Raw genomic sequence first — 27,785 nt, 5'->3', positions numbered from 1 at the left:
AGGTAATGTTCAGTACACTAAGGCGACTTGGTTCCCAAAATTTCGTTCTTCTATGTTGAAGCATTCGTTTCCAGTAACAGTTTGAATTTTTAGGTTTCACTCTGTTTTCTCCTATATTGATAGATGTATTTGGAACTCTAAATCCAACACGGTTTGTGCTAGCTTCTTGAAACTTGACACAATAAAGTAGTTTCACGTTCTATCTCTATGTTTTGTTTCCTCTTGATGTAGCCCTAAGCAGTGACGGGCGAGAAACACTTTCATGGAAAGGGGTTGCCAAGCTTCCAAAAATTACGAATCTCCAGAAATCTCAGCAAATACTTTTTCACCCAAACTGGATGATACTTTCAGGTAATGATCAGTACACTAAGGCGACTTGGTTCCCCACATTTCGTTCTTCTACGTTGAAGCATTCGTTTCCAGTAACAGTTTGAATTTTTAGGTTTCACTCTGTTTTCTCCTATATTGATTGATGTATTTGGAACTCTAAATCCAACACGGTTTGTGCTAGCTTCTTGAAACTTGACACAATAAAGTAGTTTCACGTTCTATCGCTATGTTTTGTTTCCTGTTGCTGTAGCCCTAAGCAGTGACTGGCGAGAAACACTTTCATGGAAAGGGGTTGCCAAGCTTCCAAAAATTACGAATCTCCAGAAATCTCAGCAAATACTTTTTCACCCAAACTGGATGATACTTTCAGGTAATGATCAGTACACTAAGGCGACTTGGTTCCCCACATTTCGTTCTGCTACGTTGAAGCGTTCGTTTCCAGTAACAGTTTGAATTTTTAGGTTTCACTCTGTTTTCTCCTATATTGATAGATGTATTTGGAACTCTAAATCCAACACGGTTTGTGCTAGCTTCTTGAAACTTGACACAAAAGTAGTTTCACGTTCTATCTCTATGTTTTGTTTCCTCTTGATGTAGCCCTAAGCAGTGACAGGTGAGAAACACTTTCATGGAAAGGGGTTGCCAAGCTTCCAAAAATTACGAATCTCCAGAAATCTCAGCAAATACTTTTTCACCCAAACTGGATGATACTTTCAGGTAATGATCAGTACACTAAGGCGACTTGGTTCCCCACATTTCGTTCTGCTACGTTGAAGCGTTCCTTTCCAGTAACAGTTTGAATTTTTAGGTTTCACTCTGTTTTCTCCTATATTGATAGATGTATTTGGAACCCTAAATCAAACACGGTTTGTGCTAGCTTCTTGAAACTTGACACAATAAAGTAGTTTCATGTTCTATCTCTATGTTTTGTTTCCTCTTGATGTAGCCCTAAGCAGTGACTGGCGAGAAACACTTTCATGGAAAGGGGTTGCCAAGCTTCCAAAAATTACGAATCTCCAGAAATCTCAGCAAATACTTTTTCACCCAAACTGGATGATACTTTCAGGTAATGATCAGTACACTAAGGCGACTTGGTTTCCCAAATTTTGTTCTTCTATGTTGAAGCGTTCGTTTCCAGTAACAGTTTGAATTTTTAGATTTCACTCTGTTTACTCCTATATTGATAGATGTATTTGGAACTCTAAATCCAACTCGGTTTGTGCTAGCTTCTTGAAACTTGACACAATGAATTAGTTTCACGTTCTATCTCTATGTTTTGTTTCCTCTTGATGTAGCCCTAAGCAGTGACTGGCGAGAAACACTTACATGGAAAGGGGTTGCCAAGCTTCCAAAAATTACGAATCTCCAGAAATCTCAGCAAATATTTTTTCACCCAAACTGGATGATACTTTCAGGTAATGATCAGTACACTAAGGCGACTTGGTTCCCCAAATTTAGTTCTTCTATGTTGAAGCATTCGTTTCCAGTACCAGTTTGAATTTTTAGGTTTCACTCTGTTTACTCCTATATTGATAGATGTATTTGGAACTCTAAATCCGACACGGTTTGTGCTAGCTTCTTGAAACTTGACAAAATAAATTAGTTTCACGTTCTATCTCTATGTTTTGTTTCCTCTTGATGTAGCCCTATGCAGTGACTGGCGAGAAACAATTTCATGGAAAGGGGTTGCCAAGCTTCCAAAAATTACGAATCTCCAGAAATCTCAGCAAATACTTTTTCACCCAAACTGGATGATACTTTCAGGTAATGATCAGTACACTAAGCCCACTTGCTTCACCAAATTTCGTTCTTCTACGTTGAAGCGTTCGTTTCCAGTAACAGTTTGAATTTTTAGGTTTCACTCTGTTTACTCCTATATTGATAGATGTATTTGGAACTCTAAATCCAACACGGTTTGTGCTAGCTTCTTGAAACTTGACACAGTAGAGTAGTTTCACGTTCTATCTCTATGTTTTGTTTCCTCTTGATGTAGCCCTGAGCAGTGACTGGCGAGAAACACTTTCATGGAAAGGGGTTGCCAAGCTTCCAAAAATTACGAATCTCCAGAAATCTCAGCAAATACTTTTTCACCCAAACTGGATGATACTTTCAGGTAATGATCAGTACACTAAGGCGACTTGGTTCCCAAAATTTCGTTCTTCTATGTTGAAGCATTCGCTTACAGTAACAGTTTGAATTTTTAGGTTTCACTCTGTTTACTCCTATATTGATAGATGTATTTGGAACTCTAAATCCGACACGGTTTGTGCTAGCTTCTTGAAACTTGACACAGTACAGTAGTTTCACATTCTATCTCCATGTTTTGTTTCCTCTTGCTGTAGCCTAAGCAGTGACTGGCGAGAAACACTTTCATGGAAAGGGGTTGCCAAGCTTCCAAAAATTACGAATCTCCAGAAATCTCAGCAAATATTTTTTCACCCAAACTGGATGATACTTTCAGGTAATGATCAGTACACTAAGGCGACTTGGTTCCCCACATTTCGTTCTTCTACGTTGAAGCGTTCATTTCCAGTAACAGTTTGAATTTTTAGGTTTCACTCTGTTTTCTCCTATATTGATAGATGTATTTGGAACTCTAAATCCAACACGGTTTGTGCTAGCTTCTTGAAACTTGACACAATAAAGTAGTTTCACGTTCTATCTCTATGTTTTGTTTCCTCTTGATGTAGCCCTAAGCAGTGACTGGCGAGAAACACTTTCATGGAAAGGGGTTGCCAAGCTTCCAAAAATTACGAATCTCCAGTAATCTCAGCAAATACTTTTTCACCCAAACTGGATGATACTTTCAGGTAATGATCAGTACACTAAGGCGACTTGGTTTCCCAAATTTTGTTCTTCTATGTTGAAGCGTTCGTTTCCAGTAACAGTTTGAATTTTTAGATTTCACTCTGTTTACTCCTATATTGATAGATGTATTTGGAACTCTAAATCCAACACGGTTTGTGCTAGCTTCTTGAAACTTGACACAATAAAGTAGTTTCACGTTCTATCTCTATGTTTTGTTTCCTCTTGATGTAGCCCTAAGCAGTGCCTGGCGAGAAACACTTTCATGGAAAGGGGTTGCCAAGCTTCCAAAAATTACGAACCTCCAGAAATCTCAGCAAATACTTTTTCACCCAAACTGGATGATACTTTCAGGTAACGATCAGTACACTAAGCCCACTTGCTTCACCAAATTTCGTTCTTCTACGTTGAAGCGTTCGTTTCCAGTAAGTTTGAATTTTTAGGTTTCACTCTGTTTACTCCTATATTGATAGATGTATTTGGAACTCTAAATCCAACACGGTTTGTGCTAGCTTCTTGAAACTTGACACAATGAATTAGTTAAACGTTGTATCTCTATGTTTTGTTTCCTCTTGATGTAGCCCTAAGCAGTGACTGGCGAGAAACACTTTCATGGAAAGGGGTTGCCAAGCTTCCAAATATTACGAATCTCCAGAAATCTCAGCAAATATATTTTCACCCAAACTGGATGATACTTTCAGGTAATGATCAGTACACTAAGGCGACTTGGTTCCCCAAATTTAGTTCTTCTATGTTGAAGCATTCGTTTCCAGTACCAGTTTGAATTTTTAGGTTTCACTCTGTTTACTCCTATATTGATAGATGTATTTGGAACTCTAAATCCAACAGGGTTTGTGCTAGCTTCTTGAAACTTGACAAAATAAATTAGTTTCACGTTCTATCTCTATGTTTTGTTTCCTCTTGATGTAGCCCTAAGCAGTGACTGGCGAGAAACAATTTCATGGAAAGGGGTTGCCAAGCTTCCAAAAATTACGAATCTCCAGAAATCTCAGCAAATACTTTTTCACCCAAACTGGATGATACTTTCAGGTAATGATCAGTACACTAAGCCCACTTGCTTCACCAAATTTCTTTCTTCTACGTTGAAGCGTTCGTTTCCAGTAACAGTTTGAATTTTTAGGTTTCACTCTGTTTACTCCTATATTGATAGATGTATTTGGAACTCTAAATCCAACACGGTTTGTGCTAGCTTCTTCAAACTTGACACAGTACAGTAGTTTCACGTTCTATCTCTATGTTTTGTTTCCTCTTGATGTAGCCCTAAGCAGTGCCTGGCGAGAAACACTTTCATGGAAAGGGGTTGCCAAGCTTCCAAAAATTACGAATCTCCAGAAATCTCAGCAAATATTTTTTCACCCAAACTGGATGATACTTTCAGGTAATGATCAGTACACTAAGGCGACTTGGTTCCCCACATTTCGTTCTTCTACGTTGAAGCGTTCGTTTCCAGTAACAGTTTGAATTTTTAGGTTTCACTCCGTTTTCTCCTATATTGATAGATGTATTTGGAACTCTAAATCCAACACGGTTTGTGCTAGCTTCTTGAAACTTGACACAATAAATTAGTTTCACGTTCTATCTCTATGTTTTGTTTCCTCTTGATGTAGCCCTAAGCAGTGACTGGCGAGAAACACTTTCATGGAAAGGGGTTGCCAAGCTTCCAAAAATTACGAATCTCCAGAAATCTCAGCAAACACTTTTTCACCCAAACTGGATGATACTTTCAGGTAATGATCAGTACACTAAGGCGACTTGGTTCCCCACATTTTGTTCTTCTACGTTGAAGCGTTCGTTTCCAGTAACAGTTTGAATTTTTAGGTTTCACTCTGTTTTCTCCTATATTGATAGATGTATTTGGAACTCTAAATCCAACACGTTTTGTGCTAGCTTCTTGAAACTTGACACAATAAAGTAGTTTCACGTTCTATCTCTATGTTTTGTTTCCTCTTGATGTAGCCCTAAGCAGTGACGGGCGAGAAACACTTTCATGGAAAGTGGTTGCCAAGCTTCCAAAAATTACGAATCTCCAGAAATCTCAGCAAATACTTTTTCACCCAAACTGGATGATACTTTCAGGTAATGATCAGTACACTAAGGCGACTTGGTTCCCAAAATTTCGTTCTTCTATGTTGAAGCATTCGTTTCCAGTAACAGTTTGAATTTTTAGGTTTCACTCTGTTTTCTCCTATATTGATAGATGTATTTGGAACTCTAAATCCAACACAGTTTGTGCTAGCTTCTTGAAACTTGACACAATAAAGTAGTTTCACGTTCTATCTCGATGTTTTGTTTCCTCTTGATGTAGCCCTAAGCAGTGACTGGCGAGAAACACTTTCATGGAAAGGGGTTGCCAAGCTTCCAAAAATTACGAATCTCCAGAAATCTCAGCAAATACTTTTTCACCCAAACTGGATGATACTTTCAGGTAATGATCAGTACACTAAGGCGACTTGGTTCCCAAAATTTCGTTCTTCTATGTTGAAGCATTCGTTTCCAGTAACAGTTTGAATTTTTAGGTTTCACTCTGTTTTCTCCTATATTGATAGATGTATTTGGAACTCTAAATCCAACACGGTATGTGCTAGCTTCTTGAAACTTGACACAATAAAGTAGTTTCATGTTCTATCGCTATGTTTTGTTTCCTGTTGCTGTAGCCCTAAGCAGTGACTGGCGAGAAACACTTTCATGGAAAGGGGTTGCCAAGCTTCCAAAAATTACGAATCTCCAGAAATCTCAGCAAATACTTTTTCACCCAAACTGGATGATACTTTCAGGTAATGATCAGTACACTAAGGCGACTTGGTTCCCCACATTTCGTTCTGCTACGTTGAAGCGTTCGTTTCCAGTAACAGTGTGAATTTTTAGGTTTCACTCTGTTTTCTCCTATATTGATAGATGTATTTGGAACTCTAAATCCAACACGGTTTGTGCTAGCTTCTTGAAACTTGACACAATAAAGTAGTTTCATGTTCTATCTCTATGTTTTGTTTCCTGTTGCTGTAGCCCTAAGCAGTGACTGGCGAGAAACACTTTCATGGAAAGGGGTTGCCAAGCTTCCAAAAATTACGAATCTCCAGAAATCTCAGCAAATTCTTTTTCACCCAAACTGGATGATACTTTCAGGTAATGATCAGTACACTAAGGTGACTTGGTTTCCCAAATTTTGTTCTTCTATGTTGAAGCGTTCGTTTCCAGTAACAGTTTGAATTTTTAGATTTCACTCTGTTTACTCCTATATTGATAGATGTATTTGGAACTCTAAATCCAACACGGTTTGTGCTAGCTTCTTGAAACTTGACACAATGAATTAGTTTCACGTTCTATCTCTATGTTTTGTTTCCTCTTGATGTAGCCCTAAGCAGTGACTGGCGAGAAACACTTTCATGGAAAGGGGTTGCCAAGCTTCCAAAAATTACGAATCTCCAGAAATCTCAGCAAATATTTTTTCACCCAAACTGGATGATACTTTCAGGTAATGATCAGTACACTAAGGCGACTTGGTTCCCCAAATTTAGTTCTTCTATGTTGAAGCATTCGTTTCCAGTACCAGTTTGAATTTTTAGGTTTCACTCTGTTTACTCCTATATTGATAGATGTATTTGGAACTCTAAATCCAACAGGGTTTGTGCTAGCTTCTTGAAACTTGACAAAATAAATTAGTTTCACGTTCTATCTCTATGTTTTGTTTCCTCTTGATGTAGCCCTAAGCAGTGACTGGCGAGAAACACTTTCATGGAAAGGGGTTGCCAAGCTTGCAAAAATTACGAATCTCCAGAAATCTCAGCAAATACTTTTTCACCCAAACTGGATGATACTTTCAGGTAATGATCAGTACACTAAGCCCACTTGCTTCACCAAATTTCGTTCTTCTACGTTGAAGCGTTCGTTTCCAGTAACTGTTTGAATTTTTAGGTTCCACTCTGTTTACTCCTATATTGATAGATGTATTTGGAACTCTAAATCCAACACGGTTTGTGCTAGCTTCATGAAACTTGACACAGTAGAGTAGTTTCACGTTCTATCTCTATGTTTTGTTTCCTCTTGATGTAGCCCTAAGCAGTGACTGGCGAGAAACACTTTCATGGAAAGGGGTTGCCAAGCTTCCAAAAATTACGAATCTCCAGAAATCTCAGCAAATACTTTTTCACCCAAACTGGATGATACTTTCAGGTAATGATCAGTACACTAAGGCGACTTGGTTCCCAAAATTTCGTTCTTCTATGTTGATGCATTCGTTTACAGTAACAGTTTGAATTTTTAGGTTTCACTCTGTTTACTCCTATATTGATAGATGTATTTGGAACTCTAAATCCAACACGGTTTGTGCTAGCTTCTTGAAACTTGACACAGTACAGTAGTTTCACATTCTATCTCCATGTTTTGTTTCCTCTTGCTGTAGCCTAAGCAGTGACTGGCGAGAAACACTTTCATGGAAAGGGGTTGCCAAGCTTCCAAAAATTACGAATCTCCAGAAATCTCAGCAAATATTTTTTCACCCAAACTGGATGATACTTTCAGGTAATGATCAGTACACTAAGGCGACTTGGTTCCCCACATTTCGTTCTTCTACGTTGAAGCGTTCGTTTCCAGTAACAGTTTGAATTTTTAGGTTTCACTCTGTTTTCTCCTATATTGATAGATGTATTCGGAACTCTAAATCCAACACGGTTTGTGCTAGCTTCTTGAAACTTGACATAATAAAGTAGTTTCAAGATCTATCTCTATGTTTTGTTTCCTGTTGATGTAGCCCTAAGCAGTGACTGGCGAGAAACACTTTCATGGAAAGGGGTTGCCAAGCTTCCAAAAATTACGAATCTCCAGAAATCTCAGCAAATATTTTTTCACCCAAACTGGATGATACTTTCAGGTAATGATCAGTACACTAAGGCGACTTGGTTCCCCACATTTCGTTCTTCTACGTTGAAGCGTTCGTTTCCAGTAACAGTTTGAATTTTTAGGTTTCACTCTGTTTTCTCCTATATTGATAGATGTATTTGGAACTCTAAATCCAACACGGTTTGTGCTAGCTTCTTGAAACTTGACACAATAAATTAGTTTCACGTTCTATCTCTATGTTTTGTTTCCTCTTGATGTAGCCCTAAGCAGTGACTGGCGAGAAACACTTTCATGGAAAGGGGTTGCCAAGCTTCCAAAAATTACGAATCTCCAGAAATCTCAGCAAACACTTTTTCACCCAAACTGGATGATACTTTCAGGTAATGATCAGTACACTAAGGCGACTTGGTTCCCCACATTTTGTTCTTCTACGTTGAAGCGTTCGTTTCCAGTAACAGTTTGAATTTTTAGGTTTCACTCTGTTTTCTCCTATATTGATAGATGTATTTGGAACTCTAAATCCAACACGGTTTGTGCTAGCTTCTTGAAACTTGACACAATAAAGTAATTTCACGTTCTATCTCTATGTTTTGTTTCCTCTTGATGTAGCCCTAAGCAGGGACGGGCGAGAAACACTTTCATGGAAAGTGGTTGCCAAGCTTCCAAAAATTACGAATCTCCAGAAATCTCAGCAAATACTTTTTCACCCAAACTGGATGATACTTTCAGGTAATGATCAGTACACTAAGGCGACTTGGTTCCCAAAATTTCGTTCTTCTATGTTGAAGCATTCGTTTCCAGTAACAGTTTGAATTTTTAGGTTTCACTCTGTTTTCTCCTATATTGATAGATGTATTTGGAACTCTAAATCCAACACGGTTTGTGCTAGCTTCTTGAAACTTGACACAATAAAGTAGTTTCACGTTCTATCTCTATGTTTTGTTTCCTCTTGATGTAGCCCTAAGCAGTGACTGGCGAGAAACACTTTCATGGAAAGGGGTTGCCAAGCTTCCAAAAATTACGAATCTCCAAAAATCTCAGCAAATACTTTTTCACCCAAACTGGATGATACTTTCAGGTAATGATCAGTACACTAAGGCGACTTGGTTCCCCACATTTCGTTCTTCTACGTTGAAGCATTCGTTTCCAGTAACAGTTTGAATTTTTAGGTTTCACTCTGTTTTCTCCTATATTGATAGATGTATTTGGAACTCTAAATCCAACACGGTTTGTGCTAGCTTCTTGAAACTTGACACAATAAAGTAGTTTCACGTTCTATCGCTATGTTTTGTTTCCTGTTGCTGTAGCCCTAAGCAGTGACTGGCGAGAAACACTTTCATGGAAAGGGGTTGCCAAGCTTCCAAAAATTACGAATCTCCAGAAATCTCAGCAAATACTTTTTCACCCAAACTGGATGATACTTTCAGGTAATGATCAGTACACTAAGGCGACTTGGTTCCCCACATTTCGTTCTGCTACGTTGAAGCGTTCGTTTCCAGTAACAGTTTGAATTTTTAGGTTTCACTCTGTTTTCTCCTATATTGATAGATGTATTTGGAACTCTAAATCCAACACGGTTTGTGCTAGCTTCTTGAAACTTGACACAAAAGTAGTTTCACGTTCTATCTCTATGTTTTGTTTCCTCTTGATGTAGCCCTAAGCAGTGACAGGTGAGAAACACTTTCATGGAAAGGGGTTGCCAAGCTTCCAAAAATTACGAATCTCCAGAAATCTCAGCAAATACTTTTTCACCCAAACTGGATGATACTTTCAGGTAATGATCAGTACACTAAGGCGACTTGGTTCCCCACATTTCGTTCTGCTACGTTGAAGCGTTCGTTTCCAGTAACAGTTTGAATTTTTAGGTTTCACTCTGTTTTCTCCTATATTGATAGATGTATTTGGAACTCTAAATCCAACACGGTTTGTGCTAGCTTCTTGAAACTTGACACAATAAAGTAGTTTCATGTTCTATCTCTATGTTTTGTTTCCTCGTGATGTAGCCCTAAGCAGTGACTGGCGAGAAACACTTTCATGGAAAGGGGTTGCCAAGCTTCCAAAAATTACGAATCTCCAGAAATCTCAGCAAATACTTTTTCACCCAAACTGGATGATACTTTCAGGTAATGATCAGTACACTAAGGCGACTTGGTTCCCCACATTTTGTTCTTCTACGTTGAAGCGTTCGTTTCCAGTAACAGTTTGAATTTTTAGGTTTCACTCTGTTTTCTCCTATATTGATAGATGTATTTGGAACTCTAAATCCAACACGGTTTGTGCTAGCTTCTTGAAACTTGACACAATAAAGTAGTTTCACGTTCTATCTCTATGTTTTGTTTCCTCTTGATGTAGCCCTAAGCAGTGATGGGCGAGAAACACTTTCATGGAAAGTTGTTGCCAAGCTTCCAAAAATTACGAATCTCCAGAAATCTCAGCAAATACTTTTTCACCCAAACTGGATGATACTTTCAGGTAATGATCAGTACACTAAGGCGACTTGGTTCCCAAAATTTCGTTCTTCTATGTTGAAGCATTCGTTTCCAGTAACAGTTTGAATTTTTAGGTTTCACTCTGTTTTCTCCTATATTGATAGATGTATTTGGAACTCTAAATCCAACACGGTTTGTGCTAGCTTCTTGAAACTTGACACAATAAAGTAGTTTCACGTTCTATCTCTATGTTTTGTTTCCTCTTGATGTAGCCCTAAGCAGTGACTGGCGAGAAACACTTTCATGGAAAGGGGTTGCCAAGCTTCCAAAAATTACGAATCTCCAGAAATCTCAGCAAATACTTTTTCACCCAAACTGGATGATACTTTCAGGTAATGATCAGTAAACTAAGGCGACTTGGTTCCCCACATTTCGTTCTTCTACGTTGAAGCATTCGTTTCCAGTAACAGTTTGAATTTTTAGGTTTCACTCTGTTTTCTCCTATATTGATAGATGTATTTGGAACTCTAAATCCAACACGGTTTGTGCTAGCTTCTTGAAACTTGACACAATAAAGTAGTTTCACGTTCTATCGCTATGTTTTGTTTCCTGTTGCTGTAGCCCTAAGCAGTGACTGGCGAGAAACACTTTCATGGAAAGGGGTTGCCAAGCTTCCAAAAATTACGAATCTCCATAAATCTCAGCAAATACTTTTTCACCCAAACTGGATGATACTTTCAGGTAATGATCAGTACACTAAGGCGACTTGGTTCCCCACATTTCGTTCTGCTACGTTGAAGCGTTCGTTTCCAGTAACAGTTTGAATTTTTAGGTTTCACTCTGTTTTCTCCTATATTGATAGATGTATTTGGAACTCTAAATCCAACACGGTTTGTGCTAGCTTCTTGAAACTTGACACAATAAAGTAGTTTCATGTTCTATCTCTATGTTTTGTTTCCTCGTGATGTAGCCCTAAGCAGTGACAGGCAAGAAACACTTACATGGAAAGGGGTTGCAAGCTTCCAAAAATTACGAATCTCCAGAAATCTCAGCAAATACTTTTTCACCCAAACTGGATGATACTTTCAGGTAATGATCAGTACACTAAGGCGACTTGGTTCCCCACATTTCGTTCTGCTACGTTGAAGCGTTCGTTTCCAGTAACAGTTTGAATTTTTAGGTTTCACTCTGTTTTCTCCTATATTGATAGATGTATTTGGAACTCTAAATCCAACACGGTTTGTGCTAGCTTCTTGAAACTTGACACAATAAAGTAGTTTCATATTCTATCACTATGTTTTGTTTCCTCTTGATGTAGCCCTAAGCAGTGACTGGCGAGAAACACTTTCATGGAAAGGGGTTGCCAAGCTTCCAAAAATTACGAATCTCCAGAAATCTCAGCAAATACTTTTTCACCCAAACTGGATGATACTTTCAGGTAATGATCAGTACACTAAGGCGACTTGGTTTCCCAAATTTTGTTCTTCTATGTTGAAGCGTTCGTTTCCAGTAACAGTTTGAATTTTTAGATTTCACTCTGTTTACTCCTATATTGATAGATGTATTTGGAACTCTAAATCCAACACGGTTTGTGCTAGCTTCTTGAAACTTGACACAATGAATTAGTTTCACGTTCTATCTCTATGTTTTGTTTCCTCTTGATGTAGCCCTAAGCAGTGACTGGCGAGAAACACTTACATGGAAAGGGGTTGCCAAGCTTCCAAAAATTACGAATCTCCAGAAATCTCAGCAAATATTTTTTCACCCCACTGGATGATACTTTCAGGTAATGATCAGTACACTAAGGCGACTTGGTTCCCCAAATTTAGTTCTTCTATGTTGAAGCATTCGTTTCCAGTACCAGTTTGAATTTTTAGGTTTCACTCTGTTTACTCCTATATTGATAGATGTATTTGGAACTCTAAATCCAACAGGGTTTGTGCTAGCTTCTTGAAACTTGACAAAATAAATTAGTTTCACGTTCTATCTCTATGTTTTGTTTCCTCTTGATGTAGCCCTATGCAGTGACTGGCGAGAAACAATTTCATGGAAAGGGGTTGCCAAGCTTCCAAAAATTACGAATCTCCAGAAATCTCAGCAAATACTTTTTCACCCAAACTGGATGATACTTTCAGGTAATGATCAGTACACTAAGCCCACTTGCTTCACCAAATTTCGTTCTTCTACGTTGAAGCGTTCGTTTCCAGTAACAGTTTGAATTTTTAGGTTTCACTCTGTTTACTCCTATATTGATAGATGTATTTGGAACTCTAAATCCAACACGGTTTGTGCTAGCTTCTTGAAACTTGACACAGTAGAGTAGTTTCACGTTCTATCTCTATGTTTTGTTTCCTCTTGATGTAGCCCTGAGCAGTGACTGGCGAGAAACCCTTTCATGGAAAGGGGTTGCCAAGCTTCCAAAAATTACGAATCCAGAAATCTCAGCAAATACTTTTTCACCCAAACTGGATGATACTTTCAGGTAATGATCAGTACACTAAGGCGACTTGGTTCCCAAAATTTCGTTCTTCTATGTTGAAGCATTCGTTTACAGTAACAGTTTGAATTTTTAGGTTTCACTCTGTTTACTCCTATATTGATAGATGTATTTGGAACTCTAAATCCAACACGGTTTGTGCTAGCTTCTTGAAACTTGACACAGTACAGTAGTTTCACATTCTATCTCCATGTTTTGTTTCCTCTTGCTGTAGCCTAAGCAGTGACTGGCGAGAAACACTTTCATGGAAAGGGGTTGCCAAGCTTCCAAAAATTACGAATCTCCAGAAATCTCAGCAAATATTTTTTCACCCAAACTGGATGATACTTTCAGGTAATGATCAGTACACTAAGGCGACTTGGTTCCCCACATTTCGTTCTTCTACATTGAAGCGTTCGTTTCCAGTAACAGTTTGAAATTTTAGGTTTCACTCTGTTTTCTCCTATATTGATAGATGTATTTGGAACTCTAAATCCAACACAGTTTGTGCTAGCTTCTTGAAACTTGACACAATAAAGTAGTTTCACGTTCTATCTCTATGTTTTGTTTCCTCTTGATGTAGCCCTAAGCAGTGACTGGCGAGAAACACTTTCATGGAAAGGGGTTGCCAAGCTTCCAAAAATTACGAATCTCCAGTAATCTCAGCAAATACTTTTTCACCCAAACTGGATGATTCTTTCAGGTAATGATCAGTACACTAAGTCGACTTGGTTTCCCAAATTTTGTTCTTCTATGTTGAAGCGTTCGTTTCCAGTAACAGTTTGAATTTTTAGATTTCACTCTGTTTACTCCTATATTGATAGATGTATTTGGAACTCTAAATCCAACACGGTTTGTGCTAGCTTCTTGAAACTTGACACAATAAAGTAGTTTCACATTCTATCTCTATGTTTTGTTTCCTCTTGATGTAGCCCTAAGCAGTGCCTGGCGAGAAACACTTTCATGGAAAGGGGTTGCCAAGCTTCCCAAAATTACGAACCTCCAGAAATCTCAGCAAATACTTTTTCACCCAAACTGGATGATACTTTCAGGTAATGATCAGTACACTAAGGCGACTTGGTTTCCCAAATTTTGTTCTTCTATGTTGAAGCGTTCGTTTCCAGTAACAGTTTGAATTTTTAGATTTCACTCTGTTTACTCCTATATTGATAGATGTATTTGGAACTCTAAATCCAACACGGTTTGTGCTAGCTTCTTGAAACTTGACACAATGAATTAGTTTCACGTTCTATCTCTATGTTTTGTTTCCTCTTGATGTAGCCCTAAGCAGTGACTGGCGAGAAACACTTACATGGAAAGGGGTTGCCAAGCTTCCAAAAATTACGAACCTCCAGAAATCTCAGCAAATACTTTTTCACCCAAACTGGATGATACTTTCAGGTAAAGATCAGTACACTAAGCCCACTTGCTTCACCAAATTTCGTTCTTCTACGTTGAAGCGTTCGTTTCCAGTAAGTTTGAATTTTTAGGTTTCACTCTGTTTACTCCTATATTGATAGATGTATTTGGAACTCTAAATCCAACACGGTTTGTGCTAGCTTCTTGAAACTTGACAAAATAAATTAGTTTCACGTTCTATCTCTATGTTTTGTTTCCTCTTGATGTAGCCCTATGCAGTGACTGGCGAGAAACAATTTCATGGAAAGGGGTTGCCAAGCTTCCAAAAATTACGAATCTCCAGAAATCTCAGCAAATACTTTTTCACCCAAACTGGATGATACTTTCAGGTAATGATCAGTAAACAAAGGCGACTTGGTTCCCCACATTTCGTTCTTCTACGTTGAAGCGTTCGTTTCCAGTAACAGTTTGAATTTTTAGGTTTCAATCTGTTTACTCCTATATTGATAGATGTATTTGGAACTCTAAATCCAACACGGTTTGTGCTAGCTTCTTGAAACTTGACACAGTACAGTAGTTTCACGTTCTATCTCTATGATTTGTTTCCTCTTGATGTAGCCCTAAGCAGTGACTGGCGAGAAACACTTTCATGGAAAGGGGTTGCCAAGCTTCCAAAAATTACGAATCTCCAGAAATCTCAGCAAATACTTTTTCACCCAAACTGGATGATACTTTCAGGTAATGATCAGTACACTAAGGCGACTTGGTTCCCCACATTTCGTTCTGCTACGTTGAAGCGTTCGTTTCCAGTAACAGTTTGAATTTTTAGGTTTCACTCTGTTTTCTCCTATATTGATAGATGTATTTGGAACTCTAAATCCAACACGGTTTGTGCTAGCTTCTTGAAACTTGACACAATAAAGTAGTTTCATGTTCTATCTCTATGTTTTGTTTCCTCTTGATGTAGCCCTAAGCAGTGACTGGCGAGAAACACTTTCATGGAAAGGGGTTGCCAAGCTTCCAAAAATTACGAATCTCCAGAAATCTCAGCAAATACTTTTTCACCCAAACTGGATGATACTTTCAGGTAATGATCAGTACACTAAGGCGACTTGGTTTCCCAAATTTTGTTCTTCTATGTTGAAGCGTTCGTTTCCAGTAACAGTTTGAATTTTTAGATTTCACTCTGTTTACTCCTATATTGATAGATGTATTTGGAACTCTAAATCCAACACGGTTTGTGCTAGCTTCTTGAAACTTGACACAATGAATTAGTTTCACGTTCTATCTCTATGTTTTGTTTCCTCTTGATGTAGCCCTAAGCAGTGACTGGCGAGAAACACTTACATGGAAAGGGGTTGCCAAGCTTCCAAAAATTACGAATCTCCAGAAATCTCAGCAAATATTTTTTCACCCAACTGGATGATACTTTCAGGTAATGATCAGTACACTAAGGCGACTTGGTTCCCCAAATTTAGTTCTTCTATGTTGAAGCATTCGTTTCCAGTACCAGTTTGAATTTTTAGGTTTCACTCTGTTTACTCCTATATTGATAGATGTATTTGGAACTCTAAATCCAACACGGTTTGTGCTAGCTTCTTGAAACTTGACAAAATAAATTAGTTTCACGTTCTATCTCTATGTTTTGTTTCCTCTTGATGTAGCCCTATGCAGTGACTGGCGAGAAACAATTTCATGGAAAGGGGTTGCCAAGCTTCCAAAAATTACGAATCTCCAGAAATCTCAGCAAATACTTTTTCACCCAAACTGGATGATACTTTCAGGTAATGATCAGTAAACAAAGGCGACTTGGTTCCCCACATTTCGTTCTTCTACGTTGAAGCGTTCGTTTCCAGTAACAGTTTGAATTTTTAGGTTTCAATCTGTTTACTCCTATATTGATAGATGTATTTGGAACTCTAAATCCAACACGGTTTGTGCTAGCTTCTTGAAACTTGACACAGTACAGTAGTTTCACGTTCTATCTCTATGATTTGTTTCCTCTTGATGTAGCCCTAAGCAGTGACTGGCGAGAAACACTTTCATGGAAAGGGGTTGCCAAGCTTCCAAAAATTACGAATCTCCAGAAATCTCAGCAAATACTTTTTCACCCAAACTGGATGATACTTTCAGGTAATGATCAGTACACTAAGGCGACTTGGTTCCCCACATTTCGTTCTTCTACGTTGAAGCGTTCGTTTCCAGTAACAGTTTGAATTTTTAGGTTTCACTCTGTTTACTCCTATATTGATAGATGTATTTGGAACTCTAAATCCAACACGGTTTGCGCTAGCTTCTTGAAACTTGACACAATAAAGTAGTTTCACGTTCTATCCCTATGTTTTGTTTCCTCTTGATGTAACCCTAAGCAGTGACTGGCGAGAAACACTTTCATGGAAAGGGGTTGCCAAGCTTCCAAATATTACGAATCTCCATATATTTCAGCAAATACTTTTTCACCCAAGCTGGATGATACTTTCAGGTAATGATCAGTACACTAAGGCGACTTGGTTCCCCACATGTCGTTCTTCTACGTTGAAGCGTTCGTTTCCAGTAACAGTTTGAATTTTTAGGTTTCACTCTGTTTTCTCCTATATTGATAGATGTATTTGGAACTCTAAATCCAACACGGTTTGTGCTAGCTTCTTGAAACTTGATACAATAAAGTAGTTTCACGTTCTATCTCTATGTTTTGTTTCCTGTTGCTGTAGCCCTAAGCAGTGACTGGCGAGAAACACTTTCATGGAAAGGGGTTGCCAAGCTTCCAAATATTACGAATCTCCAGAAATCTCAGCAAATACTTTTTCACCCAAACTGGATGATACTTTCAGGTAATGATCAGTACACTAAGGCGAGTTGGTTCCCCACATTTCGTTCTGCTACGTTGAAGCGTTCGTTTCCAGTAACAGTTTGAATTTTTAGGTTTCACTCTGTTTTCTCCTCTATTGATAGATGTATTTGGAACTCTAAATCCAACACGGTTTGTGCTAGCTTCTTGAAACTTGACACAATAAAGTAGTTTCACGTTCTGTCTCTATGTTTTGTTTCCTCTTGATGTAGCCCTAAGCAGTGACTGGCGAGAAACACTTTCATGGAAAGGGGTTGCCAAGCTTCCAAAAATTATGAATCTCCAGAAATCTCAGCAAATACTTTTTCACCCAAACTGGATGATACTTTCAGGTAATGATCAGTACACTAAGGCGACTTGGTTTCCCAAATTTCGTTCTTCTATGTTGAAGCGTTCGTTTCCAGTAACAGTTTGAATTTTTAGATTTCACTCTGTTTACTCCTATATTGATAGATGTATTTGGAACTCTAAATCCAACACGGTTTGTGCTAGCTTCTTGAAACTTGACAAAATAAATTAGTTTCACGTTCTATCTCTATGTTTTGTTTCCTCTTGATGGAGCCCTAAGCAGTGACTGGCGAGAAACACTTTCATGGAAAGGGGTTGCCAAGCTTCCAAAAATTACGAACCTCCAGAAATCTCAGCAAATACTTTTTCACCCAAACTGGATGATACTTTCAGGTAATGATCAGTACACTAAGCCCACTTGCTTCACCAAATTTCGTTCTTCCACGTTGAAGCGTTCGTTTCCAGTAACAGTTTGAATTTTTAGGTTTCACTCTGTTTACTCCTATATTGATAGATGTATTTGGAACTCTAAATCCAACACGGTTTGTGCTAGCTTCTTGAAACTTGACACAATGAATTAGTTTCACGTTCTATCTCTATGTTTTGTTTCCTCTTGATGTAGCCCTAAGCAGTGACTGGCGAGAAACACTTTCATGGAAAGTGGTTGCCAAGCTTCCAAAAATTACGAATCTCCAGAAATCTCAGCAAATATTTTTTCACCCAAACTGGATGATACTTTCAGGTAATGATCAGTACACTAAGGCAACTTGGTTCCCCAAATTTAGTTCTTCTATGTTGAAGCATTCGTTTCCAGTAACAGTTTGAATTTTTAGGTTTCACTCTGTTTTCTCCTATATTGATAGATGTATTTGGAACTCTAAATCCAACACGGTTTGTGCTAGTTTCTTGAAACTTGACACAATAAATTAGTTTCACGTTCTATCTCTATGTTTTGTTTCCTCTTGCTGTAGCCCTAAGCAGTGACTTGCGAGAAACACTTTCATGGAAAGGTGTTGCCAAGCTTCCAAAAATTACGAATCTCCAGAAATCTCAGCAAATACTTTTTCACCCAAACTGGATGATACTTTCAGGTAATGATCAGTACACTAAGGCGACTTGGTTTCCCAAATTTCGTTCTTCTATGTTGAAGCGTTCGTTTCCAGTAACAGTTTGAATTTTGAGGTTTCACTCTGTTTACTCCTATATTGATAGATGTATTTGGAACTCTAAATCCAACACGGTTTGTGCTAGCTTCTTGAAACTTGACACAATGAATTAGTTTCACGTTCTATCTCTATGTTTTGTTTCCTCTTGATGTAGCCCTAAGCAGTGACTGGCGAGAAACACTTTCATGGAAAGGGGTTGCCAAGCTTCCAAAAATTACGAATCTCCAGAAATCTCAGCAAATACTTTTTCACCCAAACTGGATGATACTTTCAGGTAATGATCAGTACACTAAGCCCACTTGGTTCACCAAATTTCATTCTTCTACGTTGAAGCGTTTGTTTCCAGTAACAGTTTGAATTTTTAGGTTTCATTCTGTTTACTCCTATATTGATAGATGTATTTGGAACTCTAAATACAACACGGTTTGTGCTAGCTTCTTGAAACTTGACACAATGAATTAGTTTCACGTTCTTTCTCTATGTTTTGTTTCCTCTTGATGTAGCCCTAAGCAGTGAGTGGCGAGAAACACTTTCATGGAAAGGGGTTGCCAAGCTTCCTAAAATTACGAATCTCCAGAAATCTCAGCAAATATTTTTTCACCCAAACTGGATGATACTTTCAGGTAATGATCAGTACACTAAGGCGACTTGGTTCCCCACATTTCGTTCTTCTACGTTGAAGCGTTCATTTCCAGTAACAGTTTGAATTTTTAGGTTTCACTCTGTTTACTCCTATATTGATAGATGTATTTGGAACTCTAAATCCAACACGGTTTGTGCTAGCTTCTTGAAACTTGACACAGTACAGTTGTTTCACGTTCTATCTCTATGTTTTGCTTCCTCTTGATGTAGCCCTAAGCAGTGACTGGCGAGAAACACTTTCATGGAAAGGGGTTGCCAAGCTTCCAAAAATTACGAATCTTCAGAAATCTCAGCAAATACTTTTTCGCCCAAACTGGATGATACTTTCAGGTAATGATCAGTACACTAAGGCGACTTGGTTCTCCACATTTCGTTCTTCTACGTTGAAGCGTTCGTTTCCAGTAACAGTTTGAATTTTTAGGTTTCACTCTGTTTACTCCTATATTGATAGATGTATTTGGAACTCTAAATCCAACACGGTTTGTGCTAGCTTCTTGAAACTTGACACAATGAATTAGTTTCACGTTCTATCTCTATGTTTTGTTTCCTCTTGATGTAGCCCTAAGCAGTGACTGGCGAGAAACACTTTCATGGAAAGGGGTTGCCAAGCTTCCAAAAATTACGAATCTCCAGAAATCTCAGCAAATATTTTTTCACCCAAACTGGATGATACTTTCAGGTAATGATCAGTACACTAAGGCGACTTGGTTCCCCACATTTCGTTCTTCTACGTTGAAGCGTTCGTTTCCAGTAACAGTTTGAATTTTTAGGTTTCACTCTGTTTTCTCCTATATTGATAGATGTATTTGGAACTCTAAATCCAACACGGTTTGTGCTAGCTTCTTGAAACTTGACACAATAAATTAGTTTCACATTCTATCTCTATGCTTTGTTTCCTGTTGCTGTAGCCCTAAGCAGTGACTGGCGAGAAACACTTTCATGGAAAGGGGTTGCCAAGCTTCCAAAAATTACGAATCTCCAGAAATCTCAGCAAATACTTTTTCACCCAAACTGGATGATACTTTCAGGTAATGATCAGTACACTAAGGCGACTTGGTTCCCCACATTTCGTTCTTCTATGTTGAAGCGTTCGTTTCCAGTAACAGTTTGAATTTTTAGGTTTCACTCTGTTTACTCCTATATTGATAGATGTATTTGGAACTCTAAATTCAACACGGTTTGTGCTAGCTTCTTGAAACTTGACACAGTACCTTAGTTTCACGTTCTATCTCTATGTTTTGTTTCCTCTTGATGTAGCCCTAAGCAGTGACTGGCGAGAAACACTTTCATGGAAAGGGGTTGCCAAGCTTCCAAAAATTACGAATCTCCAGAAATCTCAGCAAATACTTTTTCACCCTAACTGGATGATACTTTCAGGTAATGATCAGTACACTAAGGCGACTTGGTTCCCCACATTTCGTTCTTCTACGTTGAAGCGTTCGTTTCCAGTAACAGTTTGAATTTTTAGGTTTCACTCTGTTTACTCCTATATTGATAGATGTATTTGGAACTCTAAATCCAACACAGTTTGTGCTAGCTTCTTGAAACTTGACACAGTACAGTAGTTTCACGTTCTATCTCTATGTTTTGTTTCCTCTTGATGTAGCCCTAAGCAGTGACTGGCGAGAAACACTTTCATGGAAAGGGGTTGCCAAGCTTCCAAAAATTACGAATCTCCAGAAATCTCAGCAAATACTTTTTCACCCAAACTGGATGATACTTTCAGGTAATGATCAGTACACTAAGCCCACTTGCTTCACCAAATTTCGTTCTTCTACGTTGAAGCGTTCGTTTCCAGTAACAGTTTGAATTTTTAGGTTTCACTCTGTTTACTCCTATATTGATAGATGTATTTGGAACTCTAAATCCAACACGGTTTGTGCTAGCTTCTTGAAACTTGACACAATGAATTAGTTTCACGTTCTATCTCTATGTTTTGTTTCCTCTTGATGTAGCCCTAAGCAGTGACTGGCGAGAAACACTTTCATGGAAAGGGGTTGCCAAGCTTCCAAAAATTACGAATCTCCAGAAATCTCAGCAAATACTTTTTCACCCAAACTGGATGATACTTTCAGGTAATGATCAGTACACTAAGGCGACTTGGTTCCCAAAATTTCGTTCTTCTATGTTGAAGCATTCGTTTCCAGTAACAGTTTGAATTTTTAGGTTTCACTCTGTTTTCTCCTATATTGATAGATGTATTTGGAACTCTAAATCCAACACGGTTTGTGCTAGCTTCTTGAAACTTGACACAATAAAGTAGTTTCACGTTCTATCTCTATGTTTTGTTTCCTCTTGATGTAGCCCTAAGCAGTGACTGGCGAGAAACACTTTCATGGAAAGGGGTTGCCAAGCTTCCAAAAATTACGAATCTCCAGAAATCTCAGCAAATACTTTTTCACCCAAACTGGATGATACTTTCAGGTAATGATCAGTACACTAAGGCGACTTGGTTCCCCACATGTCGTTCTTGTACGTTGAAGCGTTCGTTTCCAGTAACAGTTTGAATTTTTAGGTTTCACTCTGTTTTCTCCTATATTGATAGATGTATTTGGAACTCTAAATCCAACACGGTTTGTGCTAGCTTCTTGAAACTTGACACAATAAAGTAGTTTCACGTTCTATCGCTATGTTTTGTTTCCTCTTGATGTAGCCCTAAGCAGTGACTGGCGAGAAACAGTTTCATGGAAAGGGGTTGCCAAGCTTCCAAAAATTACGAATCTCCAGAAATCTCAGCAAATACTTTTTCACCCAAACTGGATGATACTTTCAGGTAATGATCAGTACACTAAGGCGACTTGGTTCTCCACATTTCGTTCTTCTACGTTGAAGCGTTCGTTTCCAGTAACAGTTTGAATTTTTAGGTTTCACTCTGTTTACTCCTATATTGATAGATGTATTTGGAACTCTAAATCCAACACGGTTTGTGCTAGCTTCTTGAAACTTGACACAATGAATTAGTTTCACGTTCTATCTCTATGCTTTGTTTCCTCTTGATGTAGCCCTAAGCAGTGACTGGCGAGAAACACTTTCATGGAAAGGGGTTGCCAAGCTTCCAAAAATTACGAATCTCCAGAAATCTCAGCAAATACTTTTTCAACCAAACTGGATGATACTTTCAGGTAATGATCAGTACACTAAGCCCACTTGGTTCACCAAATTTCATTCTTCTACGTTGAAGCGTTCGTTTCCACTAACAGTTTGAATTTTTAGGTTTCATTCTGTTTACTCCTATATTGATAGATGTATTTGGAACTCTAAATCCAACACGGTTTGTGCTAGCTTCTTGAAACTTGACACAATGAATTAGTTTCACGTTCTATCTCTATGTTTTGTTTCCTCTTGATGTAGCCCTAAGCAGTGACTGGCGAGAAACACTTTCATGGAAAGGGGTTGCCAAGCTTCCAAAAATTACGAATCTCCAGAAATCTCAGCAAATATTTTTTCACCCAAACTGGATGATACTTTCAGGTAATGATCAGTACACTAAGGCGACTTGGTTTCCCAAATTTCGTTCTTCTATGTTGAAGCGTTCGTTTCCAGTAACAGTTTGAACCTTTAGGTTTCACTCTGTTTACTCCTATATTGATAGATGTATTTGGAACTCTAAATCCAACACGGTTTGTGCTAGCTTCTTGAAACTTGACACAGTACAGTAGTTTCACGTTCTATCTCTATGTTTTGTTTCCTCTTGATGTAGCCCTAAGCAGTGACTGGCGAGAAACACTTTCATGGAAAGGGGTTGCCAAGCTTCCAAAAATTACGAATCTCCAGAAATCTCAGCAAATACTTTTTCACCCAAACTGGATGATACTTTCAGGTAATGATCAGTACACTAAGGCGACTTGGTTCCCCACATGTCGTTCTTCTACGTTGAAGCGTTCGTTTCCAGTAACAGTTTGAATTTTTAGGTTTCACTCTGTTTTCTCCTATATTGATAGATGTATTTGGAACTCTAAATCCAACACGGTTTGTGCTAGCTTCTTGAAACTTGACACAATAAAGTAGTTTCACGTTCTATCGCTATGTTTTGTTTCCTCTTGATGTAGCCCTAAGCAGTGACTGGCGAGAAACAGTTTCATGGAAAGGGGTTGCCAAGCTTCCAAAAATTACGAATCTCCAGAAATCTCAGCAAATACTTTTTCACCCAAACTGGATGATACTTTCAGGTAATGATCAGTACACTAAGGCGACTTGCTTTCCCAAATTTCGTTCTTCTATGTTGAAGCGTTCGTTTCCAGTAACAGTTTGAATTTTTAGGTTTCACTCTGTTTACTCCTATATTGATAGATGTATTTGGAACTCTAAATCCAACACGGTTTGTGCTAGCTTCTTGAAACTTGACAGAATAAAGTAGTTTCACGTTCTATCTCTATGCTTTGTTTCCTCTTGATGTAGCCCTAAGCAGTGACTGGCGAGAAACACTTTCATGGAAAGGGGTTGCCAAGCTTCCAAAAATTACGAATCTCCAGAAATCTCAGCAAATACTTTTTCAACCAAACTGGATGATACTTTCAGGTAATGATCAGTACACTAAGCCCACTTGGTTCACCAAATTTCATTCTTCTACGTTGAAGCGTTCGTTTCCACTAACAGTTTGAATTTTTAGGTTTCATTCTGTTTACTCCTATATTGATAGATGTATTTGGAACTCTAAATCCAACACGGTTTGTGCTAGCTTCTTGAAACTTGACACAATGAATTAGTTTCACGTTCTATCTCTATGTTTTGTTTCCTCTTGATGTAGCCCTAAGCAGTGACTGGCGAGAAACACTTTCATGGAAAGGGGTTGCCAAGCTTCCTAAAATTACGAATCTCCACAAATCTCAGCAAATATTTTTTCACCCAAACTGGATGATACTTTCAGGTAATGATCAGTACACTAAGGCGACTTGGTTCCCCACATTTCGTTCTTCTATGTTGAAGCGTTCGTTTCCAGTAACAGTTTGAATTTTTAGGTTTCACTCTGTTTACTCCTATATTGATAGATGTATTTGGAACTCTAAATCCAACACAGATTGTGCTAGCTTCTTGAAACTTGACACAGTACAGTAGTTTCACGTTCTATCTCTATGTTTTGTTTCCTCTTGATGTAGCCCTAAGCAGTGACTGGCGAGAAACACTTTCATGGAAAGGGGTTGCCAAGCTTCCAAAAATTACGAATCTCCAGAAATCTCAGCAAATACTTTTTCACCCAAACTGGATGATACTTTCAGGTAATGATCAGTACACTAAGCCCACTTGCTTCTCCAAATTTCGTTCTTCTACGTTGAAGCGTTCGTTTCCAGTAACAGTTTGAATTTTTAGGTTTCACTCTGTTTACTCCTATATTGATAGATGTATTTGGAACTCTAAATCTAACACGGTTTGTGCTAGCTTCTTGAAACTTGACACAATGAATTAGTTTCACGTTCTATCTCTATGTTTTGTTTCCTCTTGATGTAGCCCTAAGCAGTGACTGGCGAGAAACACTTTCATGGAAAGGGGTTGCCAAGCTTCCAAAAATTACGAATCTCCAGAAATCTCAGCAAATATTTTTTCACCCAAACTGGATGATACTTTCAGGTAATGATCAGTACACTAAGGCGACTTGGTTCCCCACATTTCGTTCTTCTACGTTGAAGCGCTCGTTTCCAGTAACAGTTTGAATTTTTAGGTTTCACTCTGTTTTCTCCTATATTGATAGATGTATTTGGAACTCTAAATCCAACACGGTTTGTGCTAGCTTCTTGAAACTTGACACAATAAATTAGTTTCACGTTCTATCTCTATGCTTTTTTTCCTCTTGATGTAGCCCTAAGCAGTGACTGGCGAGAAACACTTTCATGGAAAGGGGTTGCCAAGCTTCCAAAAATTACGAATCTCCAGAAATCTCAGCAAATATTTTTTCACCCAAACTGGATGATACTTTCAGGTAATGATCAGTACACTAAGGCGACTTGGTTTCCCAAATTTCGTTCTTCTATGTTGAAGCGTTCGTTTCCAGTAACAGTTTGAATTTTTAGGTTTCACTCTGTTTACTCCTATATTGATAGATGTATTTGGAACTCTAAATCCAACACGGTTTGTGCTAGCTTCTTGAAACTTGACACAGTACAGTAGTTTCACGTTCTATCTCTATGTTTTGTTTCCTCTTGATGTAGCCCTAAGCAGTGACTGGCGAGAAACACTTTCATGGAAAGGGGTTGCCAAGCTTCCAAAAATTACGAATCTCCAGAAATCTCAGCAAATACTTTTTCACCCAAACTGGATGATACTTTCAGGTAATGATCAGTACACTAAGCCCACTTGCTTCACCAAATTTCGTTCTTCTACGTTGAAGCGTTCGTTTCCAGTAACAGTTTGAATTTTTATGTTTCACTCTGTTTACTCCTATATTGATAGATGTATTTGGAACTCTAAATCCAACACGGTTTGTGCTAGCTTCTTGAAACTTGACACAATGAATTAGTTTCACGTTCTATCTCTATGTTTTGTTTCCTCTTGATGTAGCCCTAAGCAGTGACTGGCGAGAAACACTTTCATGGAAAGGGGTTGCCAAGCTTCCAAAAATTACGAATCTCCAGAAATCTCAGCAAATATTTTTTCACCCAAACTGGATGATACTTTCAGGTAATGATCAGTACACTAAGGCGACTTGGTTCCCAAAATTTCGTTCTTCTATGTTGAACCATTCGTTTCCAGTAACAGTTTGAATTTTTAGGTTTCACTCTGTTTTCTCCTATATTGATAGATGTATTTGGAACTCTAAATCCAACACGGTTTGTGCTAGCTTCTTGAAACTTGACACAGTACAGTAGTTTCACGTTCTATCTCTATGTTTTGTTTCCTCTTGATGTAGCCCTAAGCAGTGACTGGCGAGAAACACTTTCATGGAAAGGGGTTGCCAAGCTTCCAAAAATTACGAATCTCCAGAAATCTCAGCAAATACTTTTTCACCCAAACTGGATGATACTTTCAGGTAATGATCAGTACACTAAGGCGACTTGGTTCCCAAAATTTCGTTCTTCTATGTTGAAGCATTCGTTTCCAGTAACAGTTTGAATTTTTAGGTTTCACTCTGTTTTCTCCTATATTGATAGATGTATTTGGAACTCTAAATCCAACACGGTTTGTGCTAGCTTCTTGAAACTTGACACAATAAAGTAGTTTCACGTTCTATCTCTATGTTTTGTTTCCTCTTGATGTAGCCCTAAGCAGTGACTGGCGAGAAACACTTTCATGGAAAGGGGTTGCCAAGCTTCCAAAAATTACGAATCTCCAGAAATCTCAGCAAATACTTTTTCACCCAAACTGGATGATACTTTCAGGTAATGATCAGTACACTAAGGCGACTTGGTTCCCCACATGTCGTTCTTCTACGTTGAAGCGTTCGTTTCCAGTAACAGTTTGAATTTTTAGGTTTCACTCTGTTTTCTCCTATATTGATAGATGTATTTGGAACTCTAAATCCAACACGGTTTGTGCTAGCTTCTTGAAACTTGACACAATAAAGTAGTTTCACGTTCTATCGCTATGTTTTGTTTCCTCTTGATGTAGCCCTAAGCAGTGACTGGCGAGAAACAGTTTCATGGAAAGGGGTTGCCAAGCTTCCAAAAATTACGAATCTCCAGAAATCTCAGCAAATACTTTTTCACCCAAACTGGATGATACTTTCAGGTAATGATCAGTACACTAAGGCGACTTGCTTTCCCAAATTTCGTTCTTCTATGTTGAAGCGTTCGTTTCCAGTAACAGTTTGAATTTTTAGGTTTCACTCTGTTTACTCCTATATTGATAGATGTATTTGGAACTCTAAATCCAACACGGTTTGTGCTAGCTTCTTGAAACTTGACAGAATAAAGTAGTTTCACGTTCTATCTCTATGCTTTGTTTCCTCTTGATGTAGCCTTAAGCAGTGACTGGCGAGAAACACTTTCATGGAAAGGGGTTGCCAAGCTTCCAAAAATTACGAATCTCCAGAAATCTCAGCAAATACTTTTTCAACCAAACTGGATGATACTTTCAGGTAATGATCAGTACACTAAGCCCACTTGGTTCACCAAATTTCATTCTTCTACGTTGAAGCGTTCGTTTCCACTAACAGTTTGAATTTTTAGGTTTCATTCTGTTTACTCCTATATTGATAGATGTATTTGGAACTCTAAATCCAACACGGTTTGTGCTAGCTTCTTGAAACTTGACACAATGAATTAGTTTCACGTTCTATCTCTATGTTTTGTTTCCTCTTGATGTAGCCCTAAGCAGTGACTGGCGAGAAACACTTTCATGGAAAGGGGTTGCCAAGCTTCCTAAAATTACGAATCTCCACAAATCTCAGCAAATATTTTTTCACCCAAACTGGATGATACTTTCAGGTAATGATCAGTACACTAAGGCGACTTGGTTCCCCACATTTCGTTCTTCTATGTTGAAGCGTTCGTTTCCAGTAACAGTTTGAATTTTTAGGTTTCACTCTGTTTACTCCTATATTGATAGATGTATTTGGAACTCTAAATCCAACACAGATTGTGCTAGCTTCTTGAAACTTGACACAGTACAGTAGTTTCACGTTCTATCTCTATGTTTTGTTTCCTCTTGATGTA

The sequence above is a fragment of the Spermophilus citellus genome (genome assembly GCF_964194105.1).
Source record: "Spermophilus citellus genome assembly, chromosome: 8".
Taxonomy (NCBI): Eukaryota; Metazoa; Chordata; class Mammalia; order Rodentia; family Sciuridae; genus Spermophilus; species Spermophilus citellus.
Note: the sequence above shows the minus strand (reverse complement) of the source record.